The sequence below is a fragment of the Globicephala melas genome, chromosome 13 (genome assembly GCF_963455315.2).
Source record: "Globicephala melas chromosome 13, mGloMel1.2, whole genome shotgun sequence".
Taxonomy (NCBI): domain Eukaryota; kingdom Metazoa; phylum Chordata; class Mammalia; order Artiodactyla; family Delphinidae; genus Globicephala; species Globicephala melas.
In genome coordinates, this window is record NC_083326.1 from 89479647 (window position 1) to 89494246 (window position 14600).

The following is a 14600-nucleotide window of genomic DNA, read 5'->3' on the forward strand; positions in this document are numbered from 1 at the left end:
TTTCTAAGATGCAAGCCACGTTTTAGATTTAAAACGTTTGGTAGATACTAACCAAACTTTAGTATTTAGTAGCTAAAATAATCAAGTATTTTTTAACCAGGGACAAATATAGTTTTGGTATGCAATTAATTATGTGAATTACTTGAAATTTGAAAACGAAGACTTAAATATTGAAAAATTCTTCATAAATATAGGGTACATAAAATGTATTTTTATTTTGTGGAAATGAAAGGATATTAAAACATACCTTGAATGCATCCATCCTTTTTCAAATGTTCACTCATTTACTTCATCAGAAAAAATTGAATATTGTAGACTAATATGGCCTAACATAGCATAAAATTGTTTGTGATTTCTAGATATGCCCACTGTGTCCAGCAGAGCAAACCCAGGCAGAACGGCTGATTTCAGAAGGCTGTGAATGTCTTGATGCCCCATTTTTGTTCTAAATTCTCTATACTTACATGCAATTTGAGTGTGTCATTTTTTATATATAAATTTTTACTTTAGCTGCTAATACCAACTATTCACATGCAGTCTAGTGCATATAAAATATAATGACCAAGGGACTTCCCTGGTGGTGCAGTGGTTAAGAATCTGCCCGCCAATGCAGGGGACATGGGTTCGAGCCCTGGGCCGGGAAGGTCCCATATGCTGTGGAGCAACTAAGCCCAGGTGCCACAACTACTGAGCCTGCGCTCTAGAGCCCGTGAGCCACAACTACTGAGCCCACGTGCCACAACTACTGAAGCCCGTGCTCCTAGAGCCTGTGCTTCACAACAAGAGAAGCCACTGCAATGAGAAGCCCGTGCACTGCAACAAACAGCAGCCCTTGCTCACCACAACTAGAGAAAGCCCATGCGCAGCAATGAAGACCCAACGCAGCCAAAAATAAAATAAATATATAAATTTAAAAATGTATATAATGACCAAACAAAATGTTGTGAAATTCAGTGAATAGCTCTGAACTATTTTCATGCACTTAATTATAAGCATGATAACTACCTGTGGGTTATTAAAAGATGCCTTCCTAGTCTCTCTTCCCAAAGGACACAGATTAAAACAATTACCAAAAACTGGTGAATGATTTTACTCTCTAGAAATCTGTAAATGTGAGGCTCTTTCCATTCGTATTGTGAGGACTGAGTTTTAAAGCTATCTTACTGGTGGCGTTCAGGAGTCCAGTGCTACATTATGATTTCTAACAAATGCAGAAGTATCATATGCCAAACAACTTTGAATGTTCCTACTGTATACATGAAAATACTAATGTGGCTGTGAATTACAATGAAACAACCTATGAATCATTTTTTTATAATTTGGGCATCCAACAGAATGTAAAAAATTTATTATTCCCATATAATTTTAATTATGAGTAATATTCATGATGAAATATTTTAATTCTTTAAGTGTAATAGTACACTACTGATCTTTATTTTATTTATGTATAACATATATAATTTGTTTATTTATATATGTGTACGTATATATCTTAAAGAACATAACGTATATGTATATATATCAGACACAAACACGCTGAGTGAAATATTTAGGTGAATTATGTTTTTTTGTTTGTTTTTTTGGCCACACCACATGGCTTGTGGGATCCTAGTTCCCTGACCAGGGGTCAAACCTGGGCCCTGGCAGTGAAAGTGTGGAGTCCTAACCACTGGACCACCAGGGAATTCCCTAGATGAATTAAAACAAGGAAAACTGTGAAACAAAAAATAGCTCTCAAAATAGAATCAAATCTTTAGCCATCACCCACATTTTATACTAACTTTTTTTTTTTTACAATAATTTTTTTAAATTTATTTATTTATTTTATATTTATTTTTGGCTGTGTTGGGTCTTCGTTTCTGTGCGAGGGCTTTCTCCATTTGCGGCGAGCGGGGGCCACTCTTCATCGCGGTGCGCGGGCCTCTCTCTCACTATCGTGGCCTCTCTTGTTGCGGAGCACAGGCTCCAGATGCGCAGGCTCAGTAGTTGTGGCGCACGGGCTTAGTTGCTCCGTGGCATATGGGATCTTCCCGGACCAGGGCTCGAACCCGTGTCCCCTGCATTAGCAGGCGGATTCTCAACCACTGCGCCACCAGGGAAGCCCCTATACTAACATTTTAACTGAAGAATTTCTCATGTGTTTTTACGATATTTAATTAAGCTTATTTCTATCCAGGCAACGTAATTGTAAACCTTCTTCAGAAGAGCAATCTCTCAAATTAACATCATACATTGCACTGACACTAGAATACAACTTGTAGGTCATGGCATGACAGGAAAGGTTTTTTTGGAAAACAAAGATTAAAGCTAGTGTATTTTCCAAGTAGTCATAAAGCTATAAACCATATTTATCAGTTCATTTTGTCCCATGTATTAATTTCTGTTGATCTGGATGAAGTCATCAGGTTTTCCACTAGAGTTTTGTCATCAGGTTTTCCATTAGAGTTTTGTCATTAAAGCAGTTTATTTGAACTGCTGCCCAGTTCAGTGGTATTATCTAGAGGCTATCAGAAACTTATATTTGTTTAAAAAAAATCTGTTTTATGAGTCTTCTTGAAGATCTTCATTTTGTAAAAGCATCAGTGTAAAATAATGATTGTCCTTAAAGGACAAAACTTAAAATAGCATGGTTAAAGATTTGAGTACAATGCAATTGGCAAGAAACTTGGATATTTCTGTGACATATAACATTGTAGGATACTAACTAGACTTATGACTGATAACATTATATCAGGGCATATCAGATGTTAGGAATTCCATATAAAATTTGGGATATCTATATTAATGGCATTTATCCATATACTGTAACCTAAGGTTCATCTCCAGTCTCTTGACAATGCTTCTCAAGTATTTTAACGTAACAAATAAATTTAATGAGTTTAGCATTTCTCTCTGAGATGTTTCAGGGTTCCTTCAAAGCATCCCAGAGTCAGTTGGAGGCTAAAAGTTAGATTTTGATATTTGGGAAATTTGTTAAAAATATCAAAAAGGTTTTAAAACACAACAGGATCATAGGTCTCTATGAAGCAATACTTATTCATTTAACCAAAATCACAAAAAGATTTAAAAAACAAATACAGGTCACTTAAGGGGACAGAAACTCACACAATCTGTTATCAAAAAGGAGCACTCTAAGAAACTTCGTTCAAATTCCAGTCTTGTACTAGCTTACTTAACAACAAAATCCAGTTACTTAACTTCATTCTAAATTTAATTAATCCTGATCATGCATAAAACCTTTTTTTCCCCCTTCAGGGTTCCTTTCCACAATCTTTCATCACTTTCTGTTTCCATATTAGTTCATCCCTTATTTTCCCATCCAAAACCAACCAGCTCTAAGACATACTTTCTTTTTTTCCCCCAATAAAGTGTAATTCCATTCCTCATACCTTCTTTACTGAAAACATGCATTCTACTTTCCTACTGTATTCTAAAATGCTTCCTACTGAAGAGGGATGTGGAGGGGTTTAAGGTCCCTCCTCTTGCTGGCTGTCATGTCAGGTCTCTGTCCACTTGTCCTGGGGGGTTGATCCAAAGGTCCCATGTAGAATGAAGTCATTCTTGAGTGTTGGTGAGCTGATATCCTTGGCTGAGGACCATCTGAAATTTCATTGCCTGAAGGCAAGAGGAGGGAAATTTAGTTAGGAAGTTTAGTAGGCAAGGCCAGGACAGGAGCAAAAGGAAGATGGAAGCATGGGGCCCCAGAAAAGGAAGGAGCCAGGACAGCCAAGACCATGTTTTTTTCATTTGTTTGTTTTGTTTTTTTTTTAGTGAAACTCTTGGGAGGCTCTATCCTTCAGGCTGGTTTTGTGATTGGAACTAGTATTGGTAAACAGCCTCGGGGATCTGGACAGAAGGGCACTTGTGTACAACATACTCTAAGTTGGCTGAGGTTAAAGCCTGTCCCCAAGGTGTTGTCAGATATGCGGATCCACGTCCCCCAACAGATTTGTCAAGGCATAGCCAACAGTAACTGGAATATGTAGAACTGGTTGCCACAAGGAAGTGCTGTGCCTGCTTGAGAACCCCCTGGTAGGGGTTTGTGTCAGCGAACTCGGGACTGGCAGGAACTGAGAAGCAAGGCAAAAGTTAAAAATGACAATTTGGGGTCTATTCTTGAGGAAGACAGAGAAGTCAAATTACAAATATGAGAAGTCCTATTGTCAGGCAGCAGCCCGGTACTGGAGCCCAGCTATGTTGTGTTAAGAGGGTTTTAAGAGGAACTACTTACCTGTTTGTTTTTTAAAGAGGAGCCTCACGTTCGCTAGGGGCTTACAAGTGTAGTTGTCTGGAGGATCCTTGGAGGGCTTCTCCTCAGCAGTTGCAACCCGTGGCTTGACCCTGTGTGATGGATCCAGCTAGCAATGCCAGGTACCTTGATAGGGGGTTTTTTGTCTCTGGGCAGTTTGTCTTCCAGTGTCCTGGTTTCCCGCAGCGATGCCAGTTGCCGGGGGAGTTCGGGTGGTGGTGAGGGGGAAGCCTCCTGGGGGCAACCAGGAGTTGGCTGCTGGACCGGTAATGCTGCCGCTAGTTGGGCCTGCCTCTTAGCCTTGCGTTTTTCTTTCTCTTTTCCCTCTCCTCCTCTCTCTCCTGGCTGTAGAAGACAGAGGAGGCAGCCCTAAGGAGCTCTGAGACAGGAGTGCTAGGTCCTAGGGCCACCGTTTGTATTTTCCTCCTTATGTCTGGGGCAGCTTGAGTGTTGCAACGGTCATTTAAAACCAGTTTCCCTGCCTCTGAGTCTGGGTCTAAGTGTTTTATAAAGACTTCCCTCAGCCACTCACAGAAGGCAGTGGGATTTTCCTGTCATCCTTGCCCATAATGAACAGGTTTTAGTTTACATTGTTTCTTTCCCTCAACCAGGCAGAAGGGGGAGTGGTCCCTGGCTGCCAGCCCTACTGAAGTATTATAGTCCCAATTGGGTTCCGTCTGGGGAACGGCCAGCCACAGTTCCCCTGGGAAATTGTTGGGGGCTTGTCACGTGGTAGCCGTCTCCCAGCTGAGCGGTGGCTTCGTATATGGTTGTTCTTTCTGACTGAGAGAGTGTCCGGGCAAGGATGATATAAACATCCCTCCAAGTTAACTCAAAGGTCATAGTTAGATGCCTAAACTTATCTAGATTTTTTTCAGGGTCATCTGAAAACTTTCCTAGATCTTGTTTTATCTGACTGAGACCCTGCATAGAAACAGGAACTTTGATCCTTATGGGAAGTTCGGAGGGCCCTATTACCTCCTGAAGTGGGCAAAGTTTTGAGTTATGGGGCCCCGGGTAAGGGGCCAAAGCTTCGGCGCGGGGGCGGGGCGGGGGGGCGTCCAGCGTTGGGTACAGTGGGGAAGAGGCCGTTTGTGTAAGAGGCTCCTTCTTTTCCCCAGAAGAGGGCGCCAATGGACAAGGCTTATTGTCGGCTAACGCTTAGTATCACCAGGAGAGGGGGAGGGAGGTTTGGTAAGCAAATTAAGCATTGCCAAGTCAGCAGAGTCTACCCAGCAAGTCCTGTAAAGTTCGGGGTTTTCCCTCAAGGCAAAGACGACTTGGACATAAGGGACCTCGCTCCACTTTCGACAAAAAAGGTCACGCTGGAGAATGGTATTGGAGTTTAAACTCCCATATTCAGGCCAAATTTCTTCCCCTCCTAGCTTGTACTGTGGACATGCCATGTTGCAAAAGAAAATTAATTGCTTCTTCCCCAAGGTTTGGGGATCAAACTTAGCCCAATTCTTTAGGATACATCCTAAGGGTGAATCTTGAGGATGGATGGTCAGTTGCCCATCTGATGAGGCTGTTCAGAACTCAAGGGTCTCCAGTTTCTGGAGGGACCAGGCAGAGAGAAAAGAAAGTGTTTTAATTTTACCCACAGGTGTAAATTACCATATTGTAAACCATAAGTAGCTTGAGCAGAAGGGCTTCTCTATATCTTGGCAGCAATCTGAGTCACGGCACCAAAACGTTATAGGCAGAACAGCAATTCCTCAGGGCTTGTCCTCCCAAAGGAAAGCATTCAATCAAGAGACATATAGAAGTTTTAAGCAGCAAGTGTTTTATTAAGCAAAGTGAAAGTACACTCCGGAGAGAGAGAAGGGGAGCAGACTGTCTGGAAACCAGAAGCAGCCTCTATTAGTTTTAATTACATATTTAAATTAGAATCCTCAGCTCTTAAAGACCTGAAATTCTAGTGAAAACTAAGAAATAAGCAATTATGAACTTTTACATTAGGATTCTGTAGATTGGTGAACATAAATGTCAGTGATAATTTCGAAAAACATTTGTTTTCTTATAGACAACATCTCAGTGTGGCACCAAACATATTCATTAATAGTCCTAAATACCTTTAGTTTCTCTGTTTAGTAACTGATGTCTTAGTATCTTATTTTTTGTGTGAATAACCTAGCTATTCAATAAACTTCCATCACTTAACTTTTTTTTTTTTAATTTATTTTTGGCTGTGTTGGGTCTTTGTTGCTGCACGCGGGCTTTTTCTAATTGCGGCGAGCGGGGGCTTCTCTTCGTTGCAGTGAGTGGGCTTCTCATTGTGGTGGCCTCTCTTTGTTGCAGAGCATGGGCTCTAGGAGCACGGGCTCAGTGTAAATGTTTTTTTCTTCAGCCCTTTAAATATATATATTTATATATATATTTAAACTGGGGTAAACAGAGTGGACTTGTTTGGCTTTTAATGTTGAGGACCAGTAGGGATGCCTTTTGGCCCATTTAACCTTAGGTAGTGTAATATCAAAACTTTGTTTTTTAATCACATAAATGTCTGTTTTATTTATCCCATTTTAAATAACCATCTAAAGATTTCTTTATTCATTTGAGAGAAGTCCTTTTTAAAATTTCTATCTTGCTGGAAAAAGTATCTAGACTTTTCTTACAGGGTTTTTTTCCTGGTAACATTAATTATTCTAATGTTTTTATTAGCATTTGTAAGACCCACTGAGGGGAAGCAAAGACCACAAATAAGGCTTCCCAAACCGGTTTTTCTTGGTTTTAAACTAAAGATGTTCTTTTTTAAAAAATTTAAAAAGTATATTTATTTATTATTTGTTTTCTTTATTTTGGCATGTGGGCTCACCGTGGGGAGTGGCTGTAGAGTCTGACGCTGCTAGACGGCAGGTGTTCTTCGCTTCCTTCCCGAGTGCCCTCAGGGCTCACTGCTCACCTTTGGAGGGCTGCAATTGCTATTGACTATGACACCATTTATTTACTGATATGGCAGGCAATATTTTATTTCTCAAGTAAAAATAATGTTAATGAAGTGGCTCATAGGAAAGGGAGTCTTGTAAGTTTGGTGGAGTGCTCTTCTCAGATCTTGGAGTCGGGTAAACTTTAAGCAATTGGAAAAAGCATTTTCCCTCAATATAAATGATGATATCAGTTTTAAAACCAGAACACTGGGCCTTGAGCCAGTACTAAAATTGCTGAACCTTAGATTCACACAATAAACCAGGATTCCAAAAGGGGGTAGGAAGGGTCCCAGGTAGTAGGTAGCTCCCCCTGGACTTTAGCAGAATCAAATACAAGTTGTCTCTGGAAGAAAATGTTCCCCAATTCATTCAGTCAGGAGTCCTCCAGCTTAAAATTAAACACATGTTATTGACAGTTCACAAACAAAGATCACCAAACCCACATGAAAACGAAGCCATTATGAGGGAAAAGATCACCCAAATGATAAGCGACAGATTTAGGCCCAAATACACCAGATATTACAATGATCAGATACAGACTATAAAAGGATTAGATGAAAGGTTTAAATAAATAAATTAGGGAATCACAAAAGTAAATAAGCAAAAAGAGACTATAAAAATGACCAGGCAGGGCTTCCCTGGTGGCACAGTGGTTGAGAGCCTGCCTGCCGATGCAGGGGACATGGGTTCGTGCCCCAGTCTGGGAAGATCCCACATGCCGCGGAGCGGCTGGGCCCGTGAGCCATGGCCGCTGAGCCTGCGCGTCCAGAGCCTGTGCTCCACAACAGGAGAGGCCACAGCAGTGAGAGGCCCGCGTACCGCAAAAAAACAAACAAACAAACAAACAAACAAACACAGACCCAAAGAATGTACAGAGAATGCAGCATAGAGGTTGGGAATATGAACTAGCAGATATTGGGCACAGAGACAAAATGAGACAGTGCAATAGTCACCTCAAAAGGAATTGCCAAAGAAAAAACAGAAACTGGGAAAGAGGAAATATTCCAAGGTAAAACAACTGAGAAGTGATGAAAGACGTGAATTTCAGGAATCATAACATTTCAACAAAAGGATAAAGGCATGATATCCCACAGGAAGTTAAAGAGAAAGATATATTACCCATAAAGTAATGACAATTAAACCGACAGATTTCTTAACAGCAATATTAGAAGCCATAAGACGGTAAAACAGTTTCTTTAAAGCACAGAGAGAAAATGACTGTCAACCAAGAATTTTATGCCTATCCAAAGAGTCATCTAAGATTGGAGACACGTATCTCCAACACGTATCTTCAACACGTAGAAAGACACAAAAGGCCCTTGCTCCCATGAACCTGGACACTCATTATACTTTTCTATAGGGCCAGCGGAGACATATGGATACAAGGAAGTTTTGAGGAATTCAGTTTCAGAGGGTAGCAAGCTCTCTATAGGTTATCAGAGAACTGTGGCAGATTCTATACTTGGGGACAGGTGTCTGTTCTGGATATGGTCAGTCAGAGAAGGTGCCATAAGCCAGAGGGACTTAACAAGAATGAGGAGAAATTAACCAAGTTTAGACATGGGTGAGGACTGATAGGAAAAGCTGGAATCTGGAAGAGTCCCTAACAGGAATAAATGGTTTACCCAACAGGTTTTCATGGCATTCTTCTGGAATTTTGCCAAGAAAGTGCAGCGGTAAAAGAGTGGTGTTTCAGGGGTCCCCAAGGCCACCCGCACACTCGGTAATTCACTAGGGGGACTCGCAAGACTTGGCACAGTTGTACTCATGGCTAAGATGGATTATAGCAACACAGCAGGGACACACAGCAGATCAGTGAGGAAAGAGAAAGAGGCAGGTGCTGGAGGAGCCTGTGTGCACGGTACCTGTGCTCTCTCCCTCCTATGAGGGGCCACACAGAGCACACTCCACCCCAGCAAAGAGAATGCAGCAACTTCTGTTTGATGTTTCGGCCCAGGAAAGACCAGTAGAGACTCAGCATGCAAGATGTGTCATGGAGGCTGGTCACACAGCAGCTTCCAAAAGGAAAGCAGGTGTCCACCATACACCATGCTGTTTATACAGTACAGGCAGACCTCGTTTTATCGTGCTTTGCTTTACAGCCCCTCACAGATACTGTGTTTTTCACAAATTGAAGCTTTGTGGCAACGCTGTATCGTGCAAGTCTACTGGTGCCATTTCTCCAACAGCATTTGCTCACATTGGGTCTGTGTCACATTTTGGTAATTCTCGCAATGTTTCAAACTTTTTCATTATTATTATATTTGTTATGGTGATCTTTGATCAGTGATCTTTGATGTGATTATTGCAAAAAATTACGATTTGCTGAAGGCTCAGATGATTGCTGGCATTTTTTGGCAATAAAGAATTTTTAAATTAAAGTATGTACATTGTTTTTTGAGACATAATGCCACTGCACACTTAATAGACTACAGTAGAGAGTAAACATAACTTTCATACGCACTGGAAACCAAAAAATTCGTGTTTTGGTCTCGCTTCACTGCAATGCTTGCCTTAGTGAGGTGGTCTGGAACCTCGGAGAAGGCCTCTGTGGGCCCACTGGCACCCTTTTATCAGTCAGGGAGCCTGTCACGGCAGTGCAGCGAACTCTCCACAAGCTGACTTGCCAGAGGCCTGCCTTGCAAACACCCTTTCAAAGACAGCAGTCTCAGGCCTACTATGTTAACCTTTTTGTGTTTTTCAACAGGTGGAAAGAGAAAATTTGCACAGTCCTACATATTTTTGCAATGTTTGGATTCCAAGAGTCTTCCAGAGTTGAATACACAGGTGAACCAAAATTAACTGAAACTGCAGTCCAACTCCCTCTCAGTTCAAATACTGAAAAGATCAAAAGGCAGTGTAAGTGGAAGCAGCTACGGGTGGGCTAATCATAGGTGAACCTAAGCTAATTTAAATTGTGAACTCACTGTAATTCAGCTCAACTCTAGAAAAAACCTGAATGATAAACCTCCACTCTAATTTCTAAAGGAAAAAGTTTGTATGCTCTGGAAAATGAACAAAACAAAAAATGGCACATTAGGGGCTTCCCTGGTGGCACGGTGGTTAAGAATCCACCTGCCAATGCAGGGGGCACGGGCTTGAGCCCTGGCCAGGGAAGATCCCACAAGCTGCGGAGCAACTAAGCCCCTGTGCCATAACCACTGAGCCCGTGCTCTAGAGCCCGTGAGCCACAACTCCTGAAGCCCGCGCGCCTAGAGCCCGTGCTCCGCAACAAGAGAAGCCACTGCAATCAGAAACCCGCACACTGCAACGAAGAGTAGCCCCTGCTTGCCGCAACTAGAGAAAGTCCGCACACAGCAATGAAGACCCAAGGCAGCCAAAATTAATTAATTAATTAATTAATTTAAAAATGGCACATTAGTTTCCACTGTGCCATTTCAAAAAAAAAATTAGACTGTGGCTGCACAAGTAGATGATTGCAGAACCCTCTAAACTTACTAAAAAGTATTAAATTGTTCACTTTAAATGGGTGAATTGTATGAAACCACAATTGAGGAATAAATAAATAAGTTACTCACCTGGGACTTGGTCATTTTTTGCTACTCTTGGGAAACGGCCAGCAAATCTAGGCTCTGCCCTATCATGTGAATCTTCTGGACTCTGTCATGATGCTCAAGTTAGAGGGCTCTGGCCAGGACTCTTCACCAAGGATGAATCCCTGGTCCTGGGCGTCCTCCATCTCACATAAGCCGATAGTTCATGGAAACTGGAATCTGTTGAATCAGTAGCAAATTAAATTCTCTTTAGTTCAGGCATACTCTTTGGCATCTAAATCTCCCTATCTTGCTGGAAACTGACCTTCATTTAAAGCCCAGACTGGGTTTTCTATAGACTCTAAACAGAGCTAACAAGGACTGGAGTATGCAGAGGGTACCCCACAGCATTAATAGCAGTGCCTTTTTTTTTTTAATTTTTGGCTGTGTTGGGTCTTCGTTGCTGAGAGCAGGCTTTCTCTAGTTGCGTCGAGCGGGGGCTACTCTTCGTTGTGGTGCGCGGGCTTCTCATTGCGGTGGCTTATCTTGTTGCAGAGCATGGGCTCTAGGCGCATCGGCTTCAGTAGTTGTGGCATGTGGGCTCAGTAGTTGTGGCGCACGGGCTTAGTTGCTCCACGGCCTGTGGGATCTTTCTGGACCAGGGCTCGAACCCATGTCCCCTGCACTGGCAGGCGGATTCTTAACCACTGCACCACCAGGGAAGTCCCAGTAGCAGTGTTTAACCCAAAAGCTCTGCAAAAACTCCAAAAAGCCCTGTGAATTCCATGATCATCTGTGAGACTTAACAGGTCCTCTACAAATATCTCAAGACCCCTTGGTACAAAACATTTAATTAGGTGCTTGGGAGTGAATGTGTTTCAGGCAAAGAACATGAGATATGGAATAAAACAAATAAGGTTCAGTCTGAGCTTTGTCTCTTGCTGGCCATGTGACTTTAAGCAAGGCACTTCACTTCACTAAGCCTGGTGTGTTTTGTTTTGTTTTAAATGGTGATGGAAACACAGACCACGTGGGATGCTTACAAGAATTAAAGGTGATATGGACACGAAAGTGCCCACTAAGGACCCTTAAGATAAGAAGTGGAAAACAGAATGATTATGAGAAGGGTTTCTGGAGCTTGAATGTGTACATCAGAATCTTGTCTTTGCCTTGGAGTCCCCATCAACTCTTCAGCTCGAAGGGGCCCACATTCCCTTCTTTCTGTGCTGGAGAGGATTCGGGCCCTCTGGCCTGGCCTGGCCTTACGTGGGAGCAAGAGAAGAAGCACGGTCCAAACACAGGACTGCACGTGGGTGGAGGGAGGGGTGAGCGCAAGTGTGCATGGTCTCTGAAAGGCTGCCTCTGAATTCCAGAACCCTTGTCTCACACAAGCTTCCACAGCACAGCACTCTGGAAGGTTGGAAGAATGTGATTTTCTTCACAAGGGTGGGTGGCCTGGAAAATTGGGCATTTTCCATCATTCTCTCTGAAAGTAAGTAAGTGAGGAAGAGAGACAAAGAATGTGTGTGTGTGTGTAACATATAGCAAATGGGAAAGGAGAACATCAATTTCACTTTTAAAGGCATGAATAAAAGAGGAAATTGAATCCAACAATTCATTAAGTGAATAATTTGCATCAGTTTCTCCTCAAAATACAACAGAGTTCATTTTAACCTCATAATGTTCTTGGGTGTTCTAAATTAGTTAATACGTGTAAAAAGCTTAGAACTGAGACTGGCACACAAACATTTTATAAATGCTAGTTAGTGCTCTTATTATTGCATAATACGATTATAGAGAAATCAGAAAATACATGTAAGCTAAATAAAGAAACAATTACCCATAATCCCGCTACTTCAAGGTAAGTAGTTTCTCAAAGGGTGGTAGAAACAAAAACGTGATCTTATAGTCTTTCTAACTTTGTGAACTGGCTTTAATGCTATATAGTGAAAACATATTTTTATATACATATTTTTTTTCAGTCCAATAAATATACTCAGAGACCTGTTGTTTTGGCCTATCAGAGGCCACCCAATCCGTCTCAGTCACTAACCCCCAAATGATACCTAACCCCTCACCCTGAGCCCCTGCCATGCATTACCTCTCCAGGTCCCCCGGCCATCAGCTCCCAGAAGGTCTCCCTAAACATGAGCTGCCGAGGCCCTTCAATGATTCACGCCCACAGGCTCCCCCCACCCCTTTCTCTCCATAGTCCATTCACTAGCCCCCAGACCAACCAACATGCAATATCCAGGTGTCCCATGTCTCCAATCACTGATTCGAGGCCACCCAATCATTACCCTCAAAGACCCCTCGCTCAATCCCACACCCTGGGCAAACACTCGTAAGGCCCTCATCACTTACTCCACCAAGGCCGCCCCCAACCAGCCCTGCGACTCCCACTCAGACCCACGTGGCCCATCCCGGCCCTCCCACAGCCCTACCTTTTACACCAACAGCTCCCATCACCGACTCTCAAAATCATCCACCCCCACAGGCTTCTTCATGTTTTTGTAAAAATTATTTATTTATTTGTTATTAGTATTTTTTTAAATTTTATTTATTTATTTTTGGCTGTGTTGGGTCTTCTTTTCTGTGCGAGGGCTTTCTCTAGTTGCGGCAAGCGGGGGCCACTCTTAATCGCAGTGCGTGGGCCTCTCATTATTGCGGCCTCTCTTGTTGCGGAGCACAGGCTCCAGACGCGCAGGCTCAGTAGTTGTGGCTCACGGGCCCTGTTGCTCCACGGAATGTGGGATCCTCCCAGACCAAGGCTCGAACCCGTGTCCCCTGCACTAGCAGGCAGAGACCCTCAACCACTGCGCCACCTGGGAAGTCCTATTTATTATTATTATTATTATTACTACTTGGCTGCTTCAGGTCTTAGTTGCAGCACGCGGGATCTTCTTTGAGGCACGCGGGATCTTTCATTGTGGCGCTCGGGCTTCTCTCCAGGTGTGGCGCGTGCCAGTTTTCTCTCTCTAGTTGTGGCGTGTGGGCTTAGTTGCCCCGCGGCATGTGGGATCTTAGTTCCTCGACCAGGGATAAGATAAGCTTCCTCCACGAGCCTATAATTTACACACACCGCACTCCCCGCCCCAGCACTGACCCCCATAGGGCCCCCAACCCACTCGTCCCTACGGCACAGTAATAAGCTACTGAGAAAAATTCTCCCCCCAACAATGAGATCCGGTCTCCCCATTCACAGAGCTCTCACAAACCCCAGCCATCCCCAAACCATACAGAACCCCAATCATTCACCCCACAAACATTAAAGGTCATGGTTCCTCCAAACGGCAAGTTCGTCGCCCTCTGCCGACCCCAGCAGGCACCCAGTTTCTGCTCTCCACACAGGCCGCCGTCACCGACCTCCAGAAGGCACCCCAGGTCCAGGTGCCGCATCACTGACGCCTTCGGACCGACTCAGGTAACCTTCAAGCACCGGTACTGCGCACCCCACATCATTTATCACTACAGCCGTCCAGTCACTGTCTGCGGACCCACGGATCCCCACACACCGGCCCTCGCACGTCCGCAATCACTTAAAACCCCTTCCCCACGCCAGCTCGTCCCAATCACCCACCCCCGCAGCCCCGGTACTCGCCTCCCCAAGCCCGCACGGCCCCCGACGCAGCTGTCACGCTCCAGGCCCGCGACGTGCGGGCCCGAATCACCCAGTCTCCGCAGTCCTCAGCCACTCACCCCAAGAACCCCCGGATCCGACCCTCACTGGCCGCCTCACTCGGCCGCACGGCTATGCTGCGGGCCCGCAGCGCTACCCCCGCAAACGCGGACGCCGCCCCCCACACCTGACCTCTCCCCCGGGGCGCGACGCTGACGCCGCAGGGCCGCGCAAGTGTCCGCTCAGAACTACATTTCCCATAGCGCTGCTCGCTCTAGAACTACATTTCACAGAGGGCTCCGCGGCGC

The 14600-nt window shown here is 43.9% G+C and overlaps 1 protein-coding gene and 1 long non-coding RNA gene across 2 annotated transcripts in view; one reads left to right on the top strand and one right to left on the bottom strand.

Annotated features, from left to right (window-relative positions):
- Positions 1 to 14600, top strand: part of LOC115855130 (uncharacterized) — a 43357-nt gene that overhangs the window by 16514 nt on the left and 12243 nt on the right. The gene's annotated exons all lie outside the window — the stretch shown is intronic.
- The window catches only part of ZNF605 (zinc finger protein 605), a 36294-nt gene continuing 32474 nt past the window's right edge, over positions 10781 to 14600 (bottom strand). Inside the window, exon 5 of the transcript XR_011377934.1 lies at positions 10781 to 10913. The gene's annotated coding sequence lies outside the window, so the exon portion shown is untranslated. The remainder of the gene's footprint in view (positions 10914 to 14600) is intronic.